Here is a 22,800-nt window from a genome sequence, read left to right on the forward strand (position 1 = left end):
CTTTGCCACAAAGCCTTTTAGTAATTCAGACAGAGGCAATTTGGATGTTTCGGGTTCAAGGCGTATTATAGCTCGAAATGGCTGTACTGTTTGGATTATAATGCTCTCATACAAATGAATCTGTTGGAGAGGTTTTGGAAGTGGGAATGTTTCCAAGTTATAAGTAATAGCCTGTGAAGCATTTGGTGACTGTCAAGCTTTGTATTGCAGTATGTGCAGAGTATTGAGGAGTCAGTAATGTTGTATTTGTTTTCTGCTATAAGATAGACAGCTAATTGGAAGCATTGGGACTTTCATTGTCTTCTATTGTGTACGTTATATCTACAGTTGTGATGTTCTTTCTATGAAAGGTTCTGCAACAACACACACATACTTGGTTTGGTACTTCAGCAGATGTGCTTTTAAACTTTGCTATTTCTTTTTTGTTCCTGTTTATTAGAAGATTGGCATTTGTAAGGTTTTTCTATAATGTTACTGGATTTTCTAAGTGATCTTCACTTCCAATATATTTGCTTTTGGTGTGGTCTATTTGTTAAAGGAGTTCTTTGGCTTTGCCATGTAGGAGAAAGTTATTAAAATGTTCCAGTTCTAAAGCAGGACTTTTTGCATAGTACAGTCTCTGGATAAGATTCTGTATAGTGGAATGGTGTGTTGCTAACACTTTTATGTGGTGGAAGGTGCTATTGCAAGCAGGTCTTGAAATGCAGGCTAATGAATGTCCTTGCAGTCCAGTGTAATTGCGCACTTGACAGGCGTCCATGGTTTGTAAAGCTTTTATTATAATTTTCTCTTTTACTTTCACATAGTGATTGAGGAATTGGCATAAAGATTTGAAGGATTGTTTTTGTTCATTACACATTGAGGTGAAGGGCCATTTGTAGACTGGACAGATTGGTTTGGTGGAATGGAGAGTTGATTATAAGTTTGTTAGGGACATATTTTCATAGAGGGTTTCTTCTGCTATAATGGAATTGTCTTCCGTTTTGTTGACTGACTATATTAGCTGGTTTGTGTGAACATTTGCTCTAAACTCTGCTAGAGGTGGATGAGTATTTTGCAAACTTTTAGTCTTAACTGCTCTTTTTTTGTTGTTTTCTACAGAGTTGCCTTTTGGTAGGCATTCTCTTCTGTCTGTTAGGCAGGCATAAATATAGGGCTGTGTGAATGTGCAATGGGTTGTTAGTTCTGGTTGGGAAGGTTGTAATAGTATCTCTGTGTGTAGATGTGTAAAGGGCTTGGTTCATTGCGTATGACAGTGTACTGTGCATGAATAAGTAAGGACATTACGATACTAGTGGGTGTTACGATACTGGTGTTCAGATGAGAATACAAAGAGTGTACCTGCAGAGGTGCAATGAGTAAAAGTGTAGTAAATGCTGTTGGTTTGGATAGAATTTTGTAGGATACTATACGGCTACACTGCACTGTATGAGTAAATACTACTATACTACTGCATTTACTATGTGGGATGTGAAGAGTAGTTTTCTTCTAGTTTGTATCTTCTAGGAGAAATGTTTCTGTCTTTCAGGAGGCTGTTTTTCACTACAATTGGGAAAGAAGAAAATGAGTGGGTATGTGTGGTAATGGCAAAATAACTGTACTACAAGAAGACATTATTTTACACTGTAGGAGGAGTTTGTAACATTACACGTGATTACGAGTATGGTTGTAACACTGCTGTTGCTGCAGACAGGTTGCCACCAGATTCCTAATAATTGTTCCACATCTAGCTTCCCATTGTCACTAGGACATTACAAGTTATGTTGGAGAAATCGTTTCCATTTCCTTTAATTTATTTATTATAAATTACACACAGCACTGCTGTAGATGTACACATGCATGTATTTGGTTTCCTTCACATGGTGCAGAAATGAATAGTTTTAAACACATTGGGCCTCATTACGACCTTGGCGGTACGGAGTGAACCGGACCGTAAAAGGTGCCAGCGCCGTTCACTCCGTACCGCCGCATTACGAGTTCCCCTCGCGGGACACGGTAAGCATGCCTGGGAAAACCAGGTGTGCTTACCGGGTCCCCGCGAGGGGAAGAGGGAGAAAACAACAGGCCATCTCGTAATGTCCCGTTGTTTGCTCCCTCTCCCATTCCCATTCAGTACTATGGGGGCTGAAATGGGAATGGGGAAGGACCGGGTCCGGGTCCTTGGAGGGAGGAATTACTGGGCCTTCTGAACTCGGAATGGCCCGGTAAGTCCTCATTCCGAGGACCCGGACCCCGACGCGATTTCAGCGGTAGCCATGCCGCCAATAGTGGCATGGTTACCGCCGAACTCGTAATGAGGGCCATTGGATTTTGTCATTTTACAATCCATGTACAATGCATTCTTTAATAACATATATCCAGTTTTCGTTTTGAGTATGCATTGTGGTTGTTTTACTGCAGCTTTGTTAGTGGCAGAAGTGGGTTTAAAAGTGACAGAATGAAAGAAGAAAATAACAGTTTGCACATTAGAATGGGTAATATGGAAACGTATGCATGTCGCAGTGATATATTGAAGTTTCACATATGATCTCGCACTCATGCAGTGGAAATATTTCAAATGTGTTTTTCTTTTCTTTAACAAAAAAACACAGAGAGTGCTGCAGAAATTGAAATATGTGTTTTGAAAGTGCTCATTCTAAGCACACAACATTGTAAGTAACTGCACTTGATGTCAGGAGATGGGACACATGAGAGTGTGATTATTGGGTAGATTATGCAGGGCAAGTGGCAGGTGCCCTGTTTATATGCATTTGTAAAAGAGTTGGACATTTACTTTACAAAATATATGCATACCTGTACTTTGTGTTGATGGATGCAGATGTAGTTGAATCTGCAAATTGAAATCTTGAAGATGTTTATAGTAGTTTCTGATGCAAGTGCTTTGAAATAACAGGAGACCTGTACTCTGAGTGTTGAACAGTACATCTGAAGTGTTGAACTGAGATGACAGAATTAGATGCAGAGTTCTTGGATGTGATTGGTGGATGGGTGTGTAACTGCTTAACAGTAGCCAATGAGGAAGTACTGCAAAGAGTGAAGTGGAAAGGGAAGAAGGACTGTGGGGATTAGCCAATCAGGTGTTCTGGTTGTGCTTCATAGGAAGAGAGGGTATTCGTTTTTTTCATTGTTGTGTGTAGTGAAGATGGCTGTGGTTGCAGAGATGGAGAGAGTCAGTGTGGGAGATTCCTTTGTGACTGATCTGCAGAGGTATGCAGAGATAAGTGGCATTTCTGCCACCCTTGGATTTGAGGGAGTGGATGCTTTGTGGTGTGGTGTGCCTGGCCGCTATTTGCAAGGTGTGCTTGCACTTAGTCGAGATATGTCCACATTCAATACCCTAGATGTCCTTGTGGTGCACTGTGGAGGACTGCGTTTGGGGTACATCAGTGCAGCAAGTTTGCAGAGTGTACTGAAGAACTTGCTAAAGACACTAATGCAGCTTTTTCCATGTGCAAAGGTGATATTTTCACACATACCACCTACAGCACTATGGAACTGCCCCAATGTATTCTGTCTTCAGCAAGATGCAGCACGGTGTCTTGTGATATGATATGATATGATAAGGCATTTGTAACACACCTATGTGAACAGAGGCATATCTTCTTTTTTGTGTAATGTTCTCTTTTGAGAAGGAGAAAAGGAATTCTCAGAGTGTGATTTTTTTACTGCAGTTTATATCTATTTGTCAAACATTGCAAATGTCATTTTGATTCATATTGTAAGGAATGCTTTGAAGAGGTTCATGCAAGCCGGTAAGGAAAACAACGAGAGAAAATACAAACTTATTTTTTTTAAATGGTGTTTGTTTAAAAGCCCCTTAAAAACAAAATAGTCTATTTTCAGAGCCACCTCTAAAAAGTATATACCTTACCTTTGGTTTATTTTCTCTCCCCACCCCCTTGAAGTGGACAATCTGTCTGCAGACACTGTGGTAGTCTGCAGACAGCACGTGCCACATCCGTGGCTTTTGAGGATTGCAGGCATGCAAATGGGACTGTTGAGCCCAGGGGATTGGCCTATATGGTTTCCTGGGTGTGGTATGCAAGGAGGGAGTGTGGCAGAAGGTCTGTTTGCTGAGGGGAGTGTAGATGGTTTTGGCAATGTAACTGGAATTTCACTGCAGATTGCCATGAAGGAGACATTTGAAGAAATGATGGCCATTTTCCCGAACACCCAACTTATATTTTATTTTATTGCCCAGACAGAGATGTGTCTACGTTCCAGTTCATATGGTCCACAAACGGAGAAAGCAAGGTGCAATGTCAGCAATGCAGTTGTGCATTTTTGAGTGATGTTGACATGAAATCTTTCGATAATGTAAATCTTACTGATGCTGTTAATGAGCTTTTTTTTTTGCAAAGTATCCCAAATGTTTTGCAGCCTTTTTTGCAAAAATAACAAGCATTTAGCAGTAGGTGTTGCCTACTTTACTTTAAAACTTGAAAAAAACATTTAAAAACAAAAAATACAAAAAAGGTTATTTTCAGAGCCACCACTTTCTCATAGAAAAGAGTGCAATGGCTTAGATGCCACCACTACAACTACATGTTTTAGATGTCCATGGACTACCGCGCTGTCCACAGACTTCGGAGGCTGGGTCGGGGCCTCCACCTTTTTTTGTACTTCTATTTTTGAACTGTGAAAGGTGGCTCTGAAAAGAACCTTTTTTTGTGTGCTTTATGATTTTTTTGGCTTTTTTACACAGGAGACACACGGGAGGGGGGAGAGGGTAGGGAAGTGGAAGCAACCACAAGGACGAAGGGGCGGGTGGAGAGAGGAAGATGTTGGGTAGGCCTTACTTAGGTAGGGCACACTGTTTCTGGTGCTCCCGGACTGCATCGTCGAAAGCATTTCGAAATTGCTCCACCCTGCAGAGTGGTGTATTGCAGTACATACAGAGCACAGTGACCCTTGAAGGGTAAGGGTTGACTTCATCATGTATGGCCTGCGAGGCATCCGCAGAAATCCTCTTCCCCATAGGAGTGTCTTTTGTGGTGGCAGGATAAGATGATGAGGATGTGACAGTGGATGCCAACCTGCCCACTCCTTCGAAAGGTACAACCCTCCAAACTGCTGCCTTGTGGTTTGACCTTAGGTGTCAACGCATGGAAGTGCTCCCGTAGCTTTACAGCCCAGGCTTTCCGCTACTGAGTACAAAATTGCACTCAGTGCATCTAACCTTGGCTGCACGCCCCTTGTTTTTTTTTTATTGATACTTTATTTCTATCGCGCTCGTACACAAGTGTTTCAGAGCGCGACAAGGCAATGGAGGGGAACAGGGAGAACAAAACAGCGATCTTACTAGGCCCAGTGACATTGAGAACACGCAAGTGCATGGGAGAGGGGGAGGGGAAAATTGCATGGAAGGGGGAGAAGTGGAAAGTGCAAAGCAGAGGAGAAACAGATAAATAACAACAAATAAATAATAAAGCCAACAAACAGTGGTAATGCAGGCAGCAATTTGCAAGTGCTAGGTTTAAGGCAGCAGACAGGGTAGGTCTGATAAGTGCAGGAAGAAAAAGGGGGGCTGTATGGGTACAGATACAGACCCCAGTGCAAGGGGTGGCCCGGAGGCAGTGCGGGAAGGTGGCAGGGTGAGCAGGTACCTGGGCCCGAATGACAGAGGGTGGCCAGGTGCACGGTGCCAAGAGAGAACAGATCAGCAGGGGAGAGGGGGAGCGAAGGCAGAAGAAAAGAGGAAGGTCTTGATGTTCTTCCGGAACCAGAGATGGTTCTCCTCAAGTTTTAGAGTGGCAGGGAGGCTGTTCCAGAGGGAGGCCCCAGCCGAAGACAGGGATCTACCCCCAGCTCATTTCTTTGAAAAACTCGCAACGGTACTCGCAACAGTGGTAACCACCAAAGACTCACGCTGCCAGCTGGTAACAGGGATTTCCACTACCATATCCTCTTCGTCCTCTTGATCCCCCTCTGCATCACCATGCCTGTTCCCCTATCCAGGCCCTCCAGATGGTGGTGGTGGTGGTGTTGGTGGTGGTAGTGATGAGGCAGCTGCAGGAGACATGGATGCCATTGTATAGCAAAAGCACACAACCAGAAAGAGCAATCTACAGCAAGTGTCAGTCCTGGTCAGGCAGAAACACAATGAGGAGCAGCAGTGGGGTGTGGCCTTTTATAGGGGTGCTGTCTGCAGACTGTGCGATGGATGTGTTAAAAAAGTTGGGGAAAGTCGCTAGATCGACCAGGGCATGGTCTTAGACCTCTGCAAGGATGAATTTTCACCTTAAAACACCCTAAATTGGCCAAAAATTCACTTTTTAAGTCTCCAGGGGTAAGGCCAGTGTCCTCAGATACTTTTTAAAAAAAAGAAAAAGTTTTATTCATTCAAAAAGTATGGGGCCGAGTCTTCCCGCAGAAGCCTGGCTTCCGCCGAGTCTTCAGTCGACAGCCACCTGGCCACGTACAGCAGCTGCCCCGCCAGGTAATAAAGCTCAAAATTTGGCAGGCCTATGCCCCCCTTGTCACATGGGTTCTGGAGTTTCCACGGGGCCACTCTGTTCCTGGAGTTACCCCATATGAAGCCCCTGCACACGCTATGAAGTCTCACAAATAGGCTCCTGGGAATCAAAAACAGGACATTCACAAAGAAATTCAGGAGTCTGGGCAGGACCACCATCTTAAGCAAGGCCGCTCTCCCCATCATAGTCAGGTGCAATCTAGACCAAAACACCATGCTGTTCTTAACTCCCTCTAATGCTTTCTCCGTATTGTGTTCGTGCTCCGCCTCGATCTTGTGGTAAATATTTACACCCAAATACCTAAATGTCTCAGTCTGCCATGGTATCGGCAGGCTAGGCAGCCTCTGTAACGGGACATTCTTATATCTACCCAAGGGGAACAGACTAGACTTCCTAGGGTTCACCGATATGCCCGAGAGGGTGGCATATCGGTTCATCACCTCTAGCACATACTGCAGGTTCTCCTCCGGATAGCGCAGATAAAGGAGCATGTCGTCTGCATACAGCGATACCAGGTGTCTACCACTTACTGTACTAATCCCCACCTCCCCGTATTGTTGCCTCAGACATATTGCCAACGGCTCTAATGCCAGAATGTATAGCATGGGTGACCAGGGGCATCCCTGTCTGGTCCCCCTGCTGAGTTGCCAAGTATCTGAGATTATGGCTCCTGTTTTAACTCTCGCCATCAGGGTGCTGTATAACAACTGGACCCACCTGATATATCCAGGTCCCATTCCGTATCCCCTCAGGGCTGCTTTCAACCAAGGCCATTGCACCGAGTCAAAGGCTTTCACCGCGTCTAGCGACACGATAGCCAGCTCACCCGTATCTTCCTCAGTGTGGTCAATGATGTGGTGTAGCCTCCTATGGTTATCTGTAATGTTCCTGCCGGGGACATATCCGTCTGGTCTGGGTGTATCAGCTTACCAATCACCCTCTTCAGCCTATTGGCCAGCACTACCGTAAGTATTTTGCTGTCCTGATTCAGCATGGACAAGGGTCTGTAAGACCCACACTCCACGGCCGGCTTGCCTGGTTCCAGGAGTGGGATGATCATCGCCTCGCGAAGGGACAATGGCAGTTCCCCCTGCTCATAGGCCTCGTTGAACATGGCAAGCAGTGGCTGAAGCAGTTCCTGTTTGTATGTCTTGTAAAACTCACTAGGCAACCCATCCGTCCCGGGTGCCTTACACATGGGCAAATGTTGGATCACCACCTCCAGCTCTTCCGAGGTGATAGGGGCGTTCAGTTCCGCGTGTTCTAGGTCGTCTAGCGTGGGCAGCTCTAAGTCCTCTAACATGTCCAGTATGCCTTGACTCATATCCTCCCCTGCATCCTCATATAAGTGTCTGTAAAACTTGAGGAACTCCTCGTTCACCCCCTCCTGGGTATTACAGATGCGACCTTCCTCATCCCTTATCTCACTGATCACTGTGCAGGGGGTCTCACTCTTATACAGCCAGGCCAGCAATCTGCCCGGCTTATCGCCCCCTGCGTGTAGCCTCGCCGTGTATTTCTTGTAATTTAGTCTACATAGCCTATCCTTGAGTCCACTGCAGGTAAACTGTAGGTCTTTTATCTTATCGCTAGTCTCCCGGGCGGTATCCTCATGTTGTGTGAGACCTTCCAGCTCCCTTTCCATTTCCTGAAGTTCCCTTTCGATGCCCCCCTGGAGCCCTTTAGATTTCGAAATGGCTACTCCACGCACCACCACCTTGAACGCCTCCCATTCTGTTCCAACTGAGCGCACACTGCCCGTGTTTATATCAAAATATTCCTCGATGGCCTCCCTCAAATCCTCCCGGAACCCATCATCTTGTAATGCCTCAGTCCTAAGTCTCCATGTCGGGATCCGCGCTGTGGGGGGTTGGTGTCGCCACTTTACCACCAAAGGCGAGTGGTCGGATAGTACCCGGGCCTTGTATTCCACTCCCACCATTTCTCCCGCTATCTCAGCCGCTACGAACACATAATCTAGCCTCGTGTGCAGGTCATGTGGCGCTGCATAGTGCGAGTATTGCCTATCCATTGGATGCAACCTTCTCCACATGTCTTCTAGGCCTAGATCTTTTAACAATGCCCCCAGTGCTTTGGCCACCGGCGCCGGCTTCCCCGCTTTGTCGACTGACCTATCCATTTTGGGATTCAGGGTGCAATTAAAGTTCCCTCCCCACACCACTGCACCCCCAGCCAGGGGGCTAATTTTGCTGAAAGGGACCTGAAATAAGCCGCTGTATCATGGTTGGGGGCGTACAGATTTATGATGTGCACTTCCCTGTTCTCCAGGAGTCCTGTCACCGCCACCATTCTGCCCTCTGGGTCTACCGTTGAGCTAAGCACCTGGAGCGGCACATGCGACGCCACCCAAGTGATAACCCCTCTAGCGTATGCAGAATACGTAGCCCCCACAACATGTCCCCTCCATTTTCACCTGACAACCTCCAACTTCTCCCTTGTGAGATGAGTCTCCTGCAGCAGGGCAACATCAATGTGCATCCTTTTTAAATACAGCATCACTTTATTACGTTTCAGATAGCTATTAAGGCCCCGTATATTCCAGGTCACAATTCTGAGATTACCCGATGCCATCTACTTGGTTTGTTCCCAACCCACCTCTCCCGTCAATGCTTCCCTTGATGGTTTGTTTTCCGACTCTCCCCCTTACCCCCTCAACAGTTTCCCCCCTCCCTGTTCCCCAACTCCCATCCACTGCACACAACCCAGCCACTCCCCCCACCTTGCCCTACCCCAACAAATGCCCAGCTCCATCCCTGGATCTCAGGCCCACCCGCGTCTGGTCCTGTCCCGTCGCCGAGGACTAGGACCCCGCGGGGCATCACCGATCTAACAGTGACCTAACTAAGTATATTACTATTGGGTACAAGGGTTGCCTCCTAGGAGCTCCCAGTCGTCTATTTTAGGATTGGTGCGTCCAGTGGGTCCAGCCAGTTGATACTACAACACACTCCCCACAAGCTTAATACAACTCTATATTCGAGTCCAATGTCTTGGCCATGTCACCCTAGGTGCCACAGCCGTCTGCTACTTATCTCCTGCAGCTCCCATCTGGACATTCGGTTCTTGAGGTCGGCCCTGCATGTCCAACCAATCCATTGCCTCGGTCGGCATCTTGAAAAAAAGGGATCTGTTCTTATAAAACACTTTCAACTTGGCTGGGTAGAGCAACATGTAGCGATGGCCTGCGTCCTTCAGCCTCCTTTTCACCGCTCCAAAGTTCATCCTACTACGCTGTACAAGCAGCGTATAGTCCGGGTAGGCCGTGATTTTTGCTGAACCCTTTTCAATCGTTCCTCCCCTCCGGAAAAATTTGAGGATCTTCTCCCGATCCCGATAGTTCAGGATCTTTGCGATCAGCGGGTGCAGGGGGGCTCCAGGGGACGGTCTCCTTGTCAAGGCCCTGTGTGCCCTTTCAACCACGAACCCCTGGGTCAGCACCCCGCCTGTTATCTCCTGTAAAAGCATGGATTCCACGTATTCTGTGGGGTTTGACCCTTCCATACCTTCCGGCAGGCCCACTATACGGATGTTATTGTGTCTGGCGCGCCCTTCTGCTTGCTCAGCTCTGTCCTCCAGATTGCCCACCCGTTGCACGAGGGCATGGAGCTCCTTTCCATGTGCGGCGCATGCCTCCGTGTTCGGGGCCATCTCCTTCTCCAAGGCCCCAGTGCGCTCCGCAAACGTTTGCACGTCCTGTCTCAGCAGGTTCACCTCTTCCTGGACCGCTCCGATCTTGAGGTCCAGGCCCTCCTGCAGCTCTTTCATTGCCTGGCCCAACTTAGTCTCCCAGGCCACCTTTAAGTCTTCGATCGCTGCCAGCACCTCCTGGATCGTGCCTGGTGTCTCCGCCGTTGCCATGGGGGTCTCCTTGCTCTTGCCCCCCTCCGCTTCTGGGGGCGACCTGGCGTAGGCCTCCATCGTGGACTGTCGGATCCTGGGTCTAACCACTTTAGAGGACATCCTGCTATGTTAACTGGGCGAGGGCCTGCCGTGCCTCCCTCCGCACAAAGGTTTGCTTGGTCACGGACCACTCTCAGCAGGCCAAGTATGTACTTGTCTCTTCCCTCGCGCCCAGATTGGGCCGTGTCATCCCACATGCTCGTACCCTCTCAGTGTCCTGGCCCGGTCTCTGTCGTGTTCCTCCCGTGGCCAGTGCTCGAGTGCGCTCACCGATTTGCCGCACTCCCTTTGTTCCCCCTCTTCCGCGATCACGAGGCCATCCGGCCTACAATGCCCAGGCCCGGAGGGGCCGCTTTAAGTGTCAGGGGATCAGCAATTGTCTCGCATCGGCCTCCACAACTGGCCTGCGCCGATGTCTCGTCTGTCTCTAAGGGATTTCTCCCATCTCCCTGTGTATACAGAGTTAATCCGCTGCGCTGTGAAAACTGCAGCCACCACCGCCCGTTCATTCGCGTTGGCCCCAGGATCCGCAGCCACCTTATTGGTGCGCTGCCACAATGAATCTTCCTGGGTTCCGCCGGCGTTCAATCCGATTACGCCGCGGGCCCAGCGTCGGTTACCAGGTTGCTCGACGAGTCTCAGCAATGTACAGTCCATAGGTTGTACCAGCTCCGGGTACGTGTGCCGTCAGATGTGCGCCGCCTCAGCGAAGCAACAGCGTGTTCCGGGCAAGCGCCGTGGTCTGCTTCTACTCGCTGGTCTTGGAGTTCGATGCAGGGGCTTTACAAGACCTACATCTCGTGACCCCTGTTGTCCTCTTTGTCTCAGCCGCCATTTTTTCCACTCGCCGATTCGGGGCCCGCGGCAAACAGACGAGTATAACTCAGTGTCCTCACCCTCCACTCGCATCAAAGTTTCAGCGAGTGTAGCCATCATCTTCACACACATGGACATTATTTTTCGGTGCCGGCCAGTTCCCGTGCACGTACTTCTCCTCCAGGATCATTGCAGGATCAGCGGAGCTCCACGAGAGCACGTCCCTTTGCATGGCCGTCCAAGCCACGCCCCCGTCCTCGGATACTTCTGATGCTCAGCGCGGGTGCAGTCACATGGTGACATCCCTGGATGTCCGCGGATAGGTCAGTTGTTCGTAGGACACCTATTACACAGGATGAAGTGTAAGCATGTGCCTAGGTATCTGTAGGACAGGGGTGGGACACTAAACTAATTAAAAGTGTGACACTGTGTGCAGACAGCTCGAGACAAGCGCAGTGTTCGGGGGCACAGGAGATCAGAAGCGCATGCGCCCAGGTGTCCGTAGGACTGGGCTAGGGCCCCCAAACTAATTAAAAGTATGACACTGCAGGTGGACAGCTCCGGATTGGGCGGTGTTCATAGGGCACAGGAAATCGGATATGCATGCGCCCCGGTGTCCCCAAGACATGGTTTGGACCCCTGAACTAATTAAAAGTTTGGCACGACTTTACGGACATCTGTGGATAGAAGCCGTGCTCAGAGGGCACAAGGGATCGAATGCGCATGCACCCAGGTGTCCACTGGACAGGGTCAGGGCCCCCGAACTATATAAACGTGCATCATGACTTTGCGGACAAGTCCAGACAGGCACACTGTTTGGGGGCACCTCAATTTTGATTGCGGACAGCCCGGAGAGGGGTGCTGTTCAGGGGCACCTCCATTTTCGTTACGGATAGCCCGGACAGTCGTGCTGTCCGTGGCCCCCAAACAGGGATTTAAAAAATAAATCACACACACACACCACCAGTATATACATATTTATTAACACATAGAAATATACTCAATTAGGAAAGGGAAGGGTATCGGAATGGGAAACATATACAGGGGAATTGGGGTTTTCTACAGATTGTTCATGAGGGGAGTAAGGGATTGAGGTTTCATCGTAGCATTGTTGATTGCAGGAATGATTGGCTAGGACAGGAGGAAGGGTCACAGGCACAAATGGGCAGTGGTATCTAATATTGTCTGTAATATGCCTTTTGACAAATGTCATTAACTGTTCAAAATTAGTGTTCAGTTCATCTATTTTTGCTGACAGACGTAGTAGTCCATTTGCAGTATTTTGAGTTTGGGTCTGGCTGTGGCCATCTGATTCCTCATTTAGTGGTAATTCGGGGCCACTTTCTTCATTTGCACTATGTACTGTTAAACAGAAAACCATGTTTTAGTGACATGTGAAACAATGTACATTCATTTTTGAAATTTAAAAATTGTATTCTGTACCATCAGAGTTATTTCCTTCACTTATGTCATCATGGGGAAAATGTTCTTCTAACCACTGCAGGGTGTTTGCCATTTCTGGATAAAGAAAACACTACTGATATTTCTTAAAAGTCATGTAGATACACGAAACTCTAATGTTACAGGAAGAAATATAGTGCACTAACTACTTTTTTCATGGGTTTCTTCTGAGTAGGTCGGACTTGCTTCTGAGAGTTGCTTCTGAGTGTGTCGCAAGGCCGCACCGAGGTGAAATTTCACTTTTGTGCTTAGTGCATTCCATTATGTTCTGCAACCTATGAAATTGTACTGGTTTCATAGACAGAATTTGTATTCATATTGAATTTTTGAATGTGCTACATATATCTGTTGTACTTTAAACTACTTGTCTTTGTTTGCTGCAGGGTATAATAATGTAAGGTAACCCCTGTGCTTTTGGGCAGTGTGAATGCTGACTGAAGTCCACAGACAGTCGTGCTGTCCGCAGACTCTGCGACTTTCATGTTGGAGGCGTGGGGATCAGTATGATGCAAACAACATGTAGAATAATTATGAGTATCCTGGTAGAAACCCATGGAATTCAGTGAAACAACTTTGTTAAAGGGATGTTATGGTTAAGTTGCACTAATAAAATCGTATCAGATTCAGTGAAAAAACTGTGTTAAAGGCACGTTATTGTTAAAAACCTATAAAATTCAGTGGAAAAACTTTGTTAAAGGGATGTTATGGTTGCAAGTAAAATCGAAAAACCCCAGAAATTCTCCAGTTATGGTAAGCTAAGCAACTATAACTCACGCCACCACCGTGCACTGCTAATACTAACACCCAGGACATCAAAGATGACATCACAAATGTCATTGATGACATCACTGATGACATCACATGTGAAATTAAGGTTGATGAAAAGTCCCTACAAGGGATTGTGATTATAATGTTGGTAAAAAGATGTCAGGGGTGATCGGGAGACCTATCATGAACTACTTAATCTATTAAAGAATGTACTGATATAAATAACATTCTATTGCAGTGTTGTTCTTAATACAAGAACCTAATCATACATAAACATAGGCAATGGCTGAAGGATGCACCATAGATGTACAATATTTATAATCTTGCAATGTTGGATGGTACAATAATAAATGCTACCTTATCAGAGTTTTGCGTAATGTTACACATGTAATATCTAGATAAAAATTCAAGACTTACTACACACTTGTGCTACTACAAACAATACATATGAAGACCACTGTGCATATAAATCAGAGGCACATACAGGGAAACTAAAATAAGCACAAAAGAAGCAGCCTCATCATAAACTGTTAATAATATAAAAGTTTATTTTCATGCATACAAATGATTTGTGTGTTTGAGACCTGCTTATTACCCCATTTATATACACCATGAGCTGAGACTAAATCCTAAGGAAAGTACTGTAAGAACATTTGACACGGGTAACGTATAGAAATGTTGCACCTTTTGAATTTGAATTTTCTGACTGTCAGTGAACAAAACCACCTGGCCTAGATATGTCAGGGAACAAAAACAAGTGGTGATGTCATCAGTTATATCATCAATGACATTTGTGACGTCATCTTTGATGTCCTGGGTGTTAGCTTTAGCAATGCACGGTGGCGGCATGAGTTATGGTTGCTTACCATAACTGGCGAATTTCTGGGGTTTTTCGATTTTACTTGTAATCATAATATCCCTTTAAAAACTTTTCCCACTGAATTTGAAAGGTTTTTATTAGTGCAACTTAATCATAACGTCTATTTAATTAAGTTTTTTCACTGATATATATAAATATTGTTTATTATTTTACAAAATACTTTTGGCTTATCCAACTTATTTTACGTTCATCCTCTTTCATTCCAACACACACATGCCATTAGATAGACAAATACTATTTGCCTCCTTCCTGCTGGGAAATATTGGCCTTAATTGAGTCCCGATGTTTCTGTGTACGACACAATATCCGTCCAGATGTTTTTAATACAAGAAATCATATACAATTGCACCCATTGAGTTGGGTCCTATCAGAACTCTGGTGTTGGGTGGGAAATGAACAAAGATAGTAAACATGGTGAAATTACAAGGGGTCAAGCAAGCTTGCTACATATTCTACATAGAATTACACTGCACAAGTCCCAGTGGCGTGCTAATGTAATCCATTGAACAATACATGTAGCAGAACAGTAAAATGTGCAGTATGGATTATTTTTCTCACTCCTTTTTGAAACTGTGACTGGGGTCTGTAGAGGATGATGAGGAGAAAGGCAAACGAGGGAACGGATGAGGAAGCAGAATCTTCTTAAAAACATGCTGATGAACTCCATTCTGATGTGCCCTGGATAACTGAAACGGAGCAATGACAGCTCCTATTTCATCACATTTCTGTCTGCTCCTCTGACAGATTTTTCATAATAGGCTCGAATGCAACAAAGAAAAATCATTAAAGAAAAGTAGTCTGGGAGTCTTTAGCTGTTGAGAGGCACCGGAAAATGTGTTCCTGGCAGAAATAATGAGCAGGGCACAAGAGGGAGCATTCAGAAAGGGATGTGCCAGGAAATGCATTACAGAATCACTAAATCGCAAGTACCGATGTGCACTACGGCAGCCTGTTGATTTCTTTTATTTTCTGAAACAGTTGAAAATGGCCTAACGATACTGAAAGTCCTGACACACAATGTTACAATATTATGCAAGCATTACTCCCGTATTTCAGTGACGTTCTATTTTCTTCCAGTCCATAATGGCGGTTGGAAGTTATTCTGCTTGAGCTTTTGTGTTTGGTGGTAAGGCAGTAATGAAGTCCAATGCGAACCTATGGCATTCCAAAATGTGGAAATACTGCACAGGTCAATACTGCCAGCTTAAGTTTACAATCTGGTGGTGTTTCGGTGCATGTGTTCCTAAACCCATAATGAGGTGCAGTGGTAAAACAGGTGGTAGTTCAAATTGCCACATGTTTACCTCTACCACCAAACGAACAATGAAGCACATCGAAGTACAAGCAGAGGAGTATTAGAAAGGGGCTCACCTTTAATGTCATGATGTAATCAGACTTCAACTAGAAGGAGATTCAGAAAAGACATTAGCCATGCAGATGTGACTTTTTGGGGTGTGAAGGCAGGACATCTCCGTTATTGGCTTCAGATATCTACCAGTGACTTTTCGGTGAAAGAGAAGACATTCATAATCATTGGTTTATATGTGAAACAGGACAGATTCTGGTTGGGATCCGCAACCATTCGCAATGTACTGTGACATGCACATGTCTTTTGGTTCAATGCAACCGAGAATACAACTGATTTTCTATGTAACACTTCAGTTAATACAAATACGTATGCAGAACTGGTGATTTTTTTAAAGCAAAAGAAAGAAATGTGCCTGGCTTGCATATAAAAAATTATTGCTATTATTATAGCGAATAGGAGGTCTTAGTGACACTTTAGTGTAACGCACCAGATTTTTGGGGTAAGACAGAACACAATCACATTGACTGGTTTGGGTTTAATTAATCACATATACATGATCCACAGTATTATTCTATTTCACTCTTATGAAATCATCTTCACCATGGGCAAATGATAAAGCTGCTAGAGTGTAACATTTGAGTTATTTTTGGACACCCCCACAGGCAGCCCCCTCAAGAATGGACACCCCCCACAGGCAGCCCCCTACAGGCTGGGCAACACCCCGCAGCCGGCCTCACCTCTGACACCCACCACAGGCAGCCCCTCCAGACTGGGCACCACCCCCAACCCCCTCACCTATGACATCCCCCAAGCAGCCCACTCCAGACTGGACACCCCCCACAGGCAGCCCACTCTAGACTGGGCACCACCCCCAGGCCCTCTCAAATGTGCCCCCCAGGCAGCCCATTCAGACTGGACACCTCTCACAGGCAGCCCCCTCCAGACTGGGCACCACCCACAGCCCCCCTCACCTGTGACACCCTCCCAGCAAGCCCACTCCAGACTGGACACCCCACACATGCAGCCCCCTCCGGACTGGGCACCACCCCTAGCCCCACTCACCTGTGACTCCTCCCACAGACATCACAATCCAGGCTGCGCACCACCCCCCAGGCCCTCTCAAATGTTCCCCCCCAGGCAGCCCACTCCAGACTGGACACCCCCCACATGCAGCCCCCTCCAGACTTGGCACCAACCCCCAGCCCACCTCACCTGTGACACCCCCCAGACAGCAAACTCCAGACTGGACACCCCCCACAGACAGCCCACTTCACACTGGACACCCCCCACAGGCAACCCCCTCCAGACTGAACACCACCCCCAAATCCCCCTCACCTGTGACACCCCCCCAGGCAGCCCACTCCAGACTGGACAGCCCCCACAGGCAGCCCACTCCAGACTGGCCACCCCCCACAGGCAGCCCTAGTCCAGACTGTACACCCCTGCAGGCAGTCCACTCTAGACAGGACCCCCCCACATGTAGCCCCTCCAGAATGGGCACCACCTCCATCCCCCTTACCTTGGACACCCCCTCAGACAGCCTACTCCAGACTGGACACCCCCACAGGCAGCCCCCTCCAGACAGGGCACTACCTCCAAGCCCCCCTCACATGTGACACCCCCCCAGGTAGCCCCTGCAGACTAGACACCCACCACAGGCAGCCTCCCCCAGACAGGACAGCACCCCCACACCCCCTCACCAGTGACACCACCCAAAGCAGCCCCCTGACAGTCTCCCGCTATACCAGTGCAATGCATGTCTGCAGCTCACCTGAACTTCCATGGTCTCCTGCACATGCGCCCCTCATATGCACACACAGCTCCTTTCTTCTCTCCCTGTTGCTGTACGAGCAGGACGCCAGCACCACACTGCCTCAAGGTGCCGACTCACAGAGTAAGAACCACAGCATTCTGAATCAACTTCTGGGACTTGCAAAACATGTGATCAAGGAACCATGTATAATCATCCCTGACAGCCAGGCTCTACTTGATTGCCTGAATCACCAATAACGAGAGAGGAGCCCTTTTCCAGACATGAACTTCCAGCACATGTCCTCTGCTTTCACAAGAAACTTTCTTGAGCCAAACATTTTACAGCTCAGTCTAAGGGAGACCTATTAACACTTGGCCCTAGAAGAAGGCTTATATCCAGCCAAGCCGAAATATCCGTGGTTACTGCTCCTCCCGCAGGGGTCGCCCTGAACATGGACCACATGAACTTTTATACTAATATCAGACGTTGACCAGTTTCTTGGTCATCCCTTACTGCCAGGCTTTGGTAGACCCTACCTAGATGTCTCAGTTTTACCCCTAGAGGGGCTACACACCAGACTCCTGGAACTCGGCACCTAGTCAAGAAGACAGTACTTAAAGACATTTACTTAGTTTTTTGACATGTGTGGTACTTAGTCAAGAGTACACCAGGTTTCTAATGTGTATCAACATGAAGTATATGCATTGTCCATGCACACTGTTTAGCTCATTATGTTTGGAATGTTGTATTTAAAACATTGGGTGTAATGTATATACTTTGCAGAAAGTACCCAGTGCATTCTTAATAATTTCACTTGTTTGACTAATGCTGGTACAATATTAGATAGGTCAATCACTTTCTTACATACCCTCCCAGACACCTTTTTTCTTTAAAAAAAACTTCAATCTACATCTACAGCCAAATAAAATAGGCGGATGTAACAAATCCCCTGTATGTATGGATTTCTCTCAGTGATAGAAACTTGAGTTTTGTTCCACTGGTATCTTAACGAAGGTTTGAATAATTTTTGCAAGAAATGATTGGAATTACAATTTTGAGGACAGGGCGGCCCCCCTTGTGTATATTGACCACCATGTAGTGCAACACCAACATGTACACCACACATACGACCAACTGGAAGCACCATAGGTCCATCCATGAGTGGAGAATTTTCTCACACACCATTCCAGGCCTTACTCAGCCACCGTCACACACATGTGACAATTGAATGCAAATCCATGTGCATGTTATCCATGGCACATTGCCAAGGCATCACAGCACAGTAACTGAATGTGTGCCCATACCACAAGCAAACCTTCCAACAGGGGTTGAAAAATACACCAACAATGGCCAGGCGTGTCACAGCCTGAGCATCAGTAACCTTGGTGGAATGGGTGGCAAAATACATGTCAGGGAACAATCACATGTCAGGGCCATGCATGGATGATGGTAGGGTAGTCAGAGAGAGAATCTGCCACAGAGACTGGAGAATTGTGCTGCCACTCCAGAAGTGGAAACATGTCCCACTACTGCATTCCAGTTGTAGATGTTGAGCGACACATGAGAGAAGGCTGTGTGTGACTGCACATGCTGGTGTACGTGTCTGCACGACATGGGTTTTACACAGCAATGACAAACAAATGTGCTATTAATGTGACCATGGAACTCCTCCACAGTGAGTCCACCTCCCTCCACCCCGACCACACTGATTCCAAACGCCCAGTGATGCTGCACAGGTAAATGCAAATGAAAACATACAGTGCAGACCCAGTTGTCTGATGTACCCACCCCCACATGTCAGACACATGTGCATCTTTCCATCTGTAACCCCCCTGCAACAACAACACACAAGCACAAGATACATGACCTGCAATGGAGAGATGCACTGGCTTAAAATAGAACTATCAAAGAGGCCTGCACACAAATGAACTGCATGAAGTGTGGAATGTAACAAACAGAACAAACTTTTGGACATAAATATGTACAAAAATAAACAGGGAATCAAGCTCAAAGTAGTCCAGGGGAAATATGAAATAAAACAAATATCCTATGCCTAAACAGCTATATACAAAACAAATTGAGATGGAAAGTCTTCAAAGTCTGGGGAAAATGATGAATAAAAAATGAAACCTACACCTAATAACTATGTACTAAGGCAGCAGCCTAGTCCTCCTCTCCAATCTTACAGAGCCTTTCCACCAGGGCTGAGTCCAGTGCCACGTCCTCACCCCTCAGACAGGCCTCTGTTTTTGCATGGAGGGCTTGCAGGTTCTCAGCATTTGTGTCTCTATCACTCGGGCATCCCTGCAAGTGGCCTCCAGGATGGCAGCCCACCTCCTTGCCCGACACAGTGCATTCTCAGCCCTGGCCATCACTACCCTCTCTTCCAGAGCCCGCTGCCTCTCTGCCTTGATCTGATGTTCATATCCTCGGAACACGGTAGACATCCTGTCCCTCAGATCCACGTGTGCCTCCTGCCTCACACTTTGCGCCTGCCTCCTTTCAGTGATCTTCCCTGAAACAAATAGCCTCCTCCTTGTTGCCATCTGCTGCCACAGTGCCTGGTGCCTGCTATGTAGGTATGCCCTCTGAGCTGATGTAGATACCCGGGGGCGTATAGCACCTGCACTTCTCATGGGTGCCTACTGTCCCTCCATTGCTGGGGCCCCTGTCAGTGCCTAGGTATGCACGGTGGCCACCTCAGCTGATGTGCCTTGGACTCCCAACTCGGGCAGGGTTGTGGTCTCCACTAGATGGGGCATTGTGGTTGGGACTGGTGCACATGGGGCCCTGGTGGTATCTTGGCCAGAAGGCACCCCGGAGGATGACGAGGGGGTGGTTGCAGCAGTGAACATCCCATGGAGGACTGCACGGCACAGGCATGTTGCAAGCCAGCCGATGAGGGAATATAGCTCACTGTCATGATGTGCAAGCAGACTATGAGTAGCACATCATCACAAAAGACTGCTGTCCACCTCACCAACCCAGCTAGCAGGAGTAGCACATAATCCCGAATGGCAACACCAGATGGTAAGGGGGTGTCGGTCTGGGTGGACACAACAGCCAACACCCGGTGGTGGGTCTTGGTGGAGGCATCCCAGCAGGCGCATACTGCTGCATCCGATGGCCTGGGACTAGATTTTGCACAGGCACCTCAACGGTGGCCTGCACAGCCTCATGCCCCTGGGACAGGACTGCAGTAGGCACTCCCACTTCAACACCTGCACCTGGTCCCATGGGTTGGGCTACAATGGTCACCTCTGCCCGCTCCCCCTCCATCAACCTTGATGACTCCAGGATGTCTTCCGCCATGGATGGCCCCTGTGTGGAATCACCTGTCCCAACCGCTGCTGAGGAGTTCCCTCCCACCTTCATCTTCTTTGACTCAACCCCGGCAGCCATGCCCAATGTCACTGGTGCTTCCACAGCCACATCGCTCCCTGAAGATGAGCTGTCACAGGGGCGTGGCTGGGGCCTGCCCCTCTGCCTGGTGGACGAATCCCTGCAGCCATGCTCCACAGCACTGGTTCCACGCTCTTCATTAGATACAACTGTGGAAAAGGAGACACAGAATAGAAACATCAGTGGATTGCACCAAATCGAGCATGGCATCACCAGCATTCAAATGAACATGACTTGTCAAGGGAACAAACATCATCCTCCACACCCACACACATGGACATGCAATACACATCCATGCAGACACGTGCCTGGCCATCATTCCACACAATCACATCAAGCTACTTGCCACTGTCATAACCAATCAATTGCATGTGCTATACACACATGCATCATTTGTACATGCACATGTGAGCATGCCACATCAACAAGCACATACACATGTCATGCACACACATCAACTGAGAGGCCCCAAGCAGAGCGATGACCAATCACATCAGAGTCCCATGAACTGCAATTCCTCTACGTGACTAAGCCAGACATCCAAATGCTCGTGTTGCATCCAGGCATCAGTGATGCCCAGTCACACATTCCCATTTTTGGCACATACACATGAGGATCATGCATGTACATGATGCGGGCAACAATACCTCAACTGTCACACTTGTCACCCTGGCACATCTCAGACACAAGTAACATTGTATGTGCACGGTCTGCAAGCCAGCACTACAACACACAGTGCAAGTGATAGTACATTTAAAATACATAGCGCTCTGAATGCACACATGGAAAGCAATGTCTGGGGCATGCAAGCAGACATCCATCTCAGAAACATACTTGCTGCAAGCCTAAGGGGTCACTGCCAACATGCTGGTACATGCACAAAGCACATGCACCGTAGAGCAATGCATCACATGGCTACTCAATGTTTTCAAAAATTGCTGATCTATACGTATGGTCTGAGGTAACATGCCCTCCCTGTACATTTAGTCTTGAAAAAATTAGACCCAGTACATGATGTTTTTCCATAGTATCAAAAACGAATATTTTAATAAAGTCCCTCACAAGAGGTAAAACAATCATGTAAATGTTTTGCATGAAAAAGACCCCACACAACAAAACATATTAGGTATAAAACCAGTACAAATTACCAATTTCACATATATACAATACCACATACAATGAATACAACACAGTATGAACCACACAAATGATTTTAACACTTCTTCCAATGCTGAGTCTTGTTAACTTAGGCAGATCACAATCCCGACATGTTTCAGTTCTTAAATTGCACTAATTGCACAAACTTTCTTCAGGGGAAGAACGCGATTTTCTTAGTTTTCACCATGCAATCCAGGGCCACACATGGAGATTTCAATAATACTCCTAAAGTCAGACAAATAAAAAGAAAGAAAAGGGGGCTATCACTGTATGTCACCCTCATCCATATTTGAAAGTCAGAAAAAGCTCAAACACATAGCTCAACATCCCAGTAAACATGCTAGTTAATTGCAATGTACTGGGTGAGGTCCATGGGTTGGTGTCAACCCTGCCTCACAATCTCTACAAACACAACTACATACCTCCTAGTAGGATAATTGTAGTGCTGGTGTTGCAATACACACTTAAGTAGCTGTAGACTCCAATAATCAAGTCTAAGTAATTTTCCTTAGTAGCTCTTGAATAGCCCAGTGTCCTAACAAGTCCTGCAAAAAAGACACAAAACCATCGTAGTATGTCGAACTGGGACCACATTAAAACACCTTAAAACGTCCCCACTATACCACTAGCACCAAATTACGCACCATCTTTTGCCCTTCATTCTGAGAGTGCGAACTATAGGAACTCCTATACCAAGCACACCCACATAAGGAGTGAAACGACTGTGCCGTGCATTACAAAGACGTGCTGTAGTGCAACTAACAGGTGTCCTCATCGCCATGCTAGTTTTAATGCAACTTTAATACCTCCTAATATGCTGCAGCACAGGGTAGAACTTCTCCAGGACCTGCATTTT

This window comes from Ambystoma mexicanum, chromosome 6q, assembly GCF_040938575.1.
Source record: "Ambystoma mexicanum isolate Mex_15411 chromosome 6q, UKY_AmexF1_1, whole genome shotgun sequence".
In the NCBI taxonomy this organism is placed as follows: Eukaryota; Metazoa; Chordata; class Amphibia; order Caudata; family Ambystomatidae; genus Ambystoma; species Ambystoma mexicanum.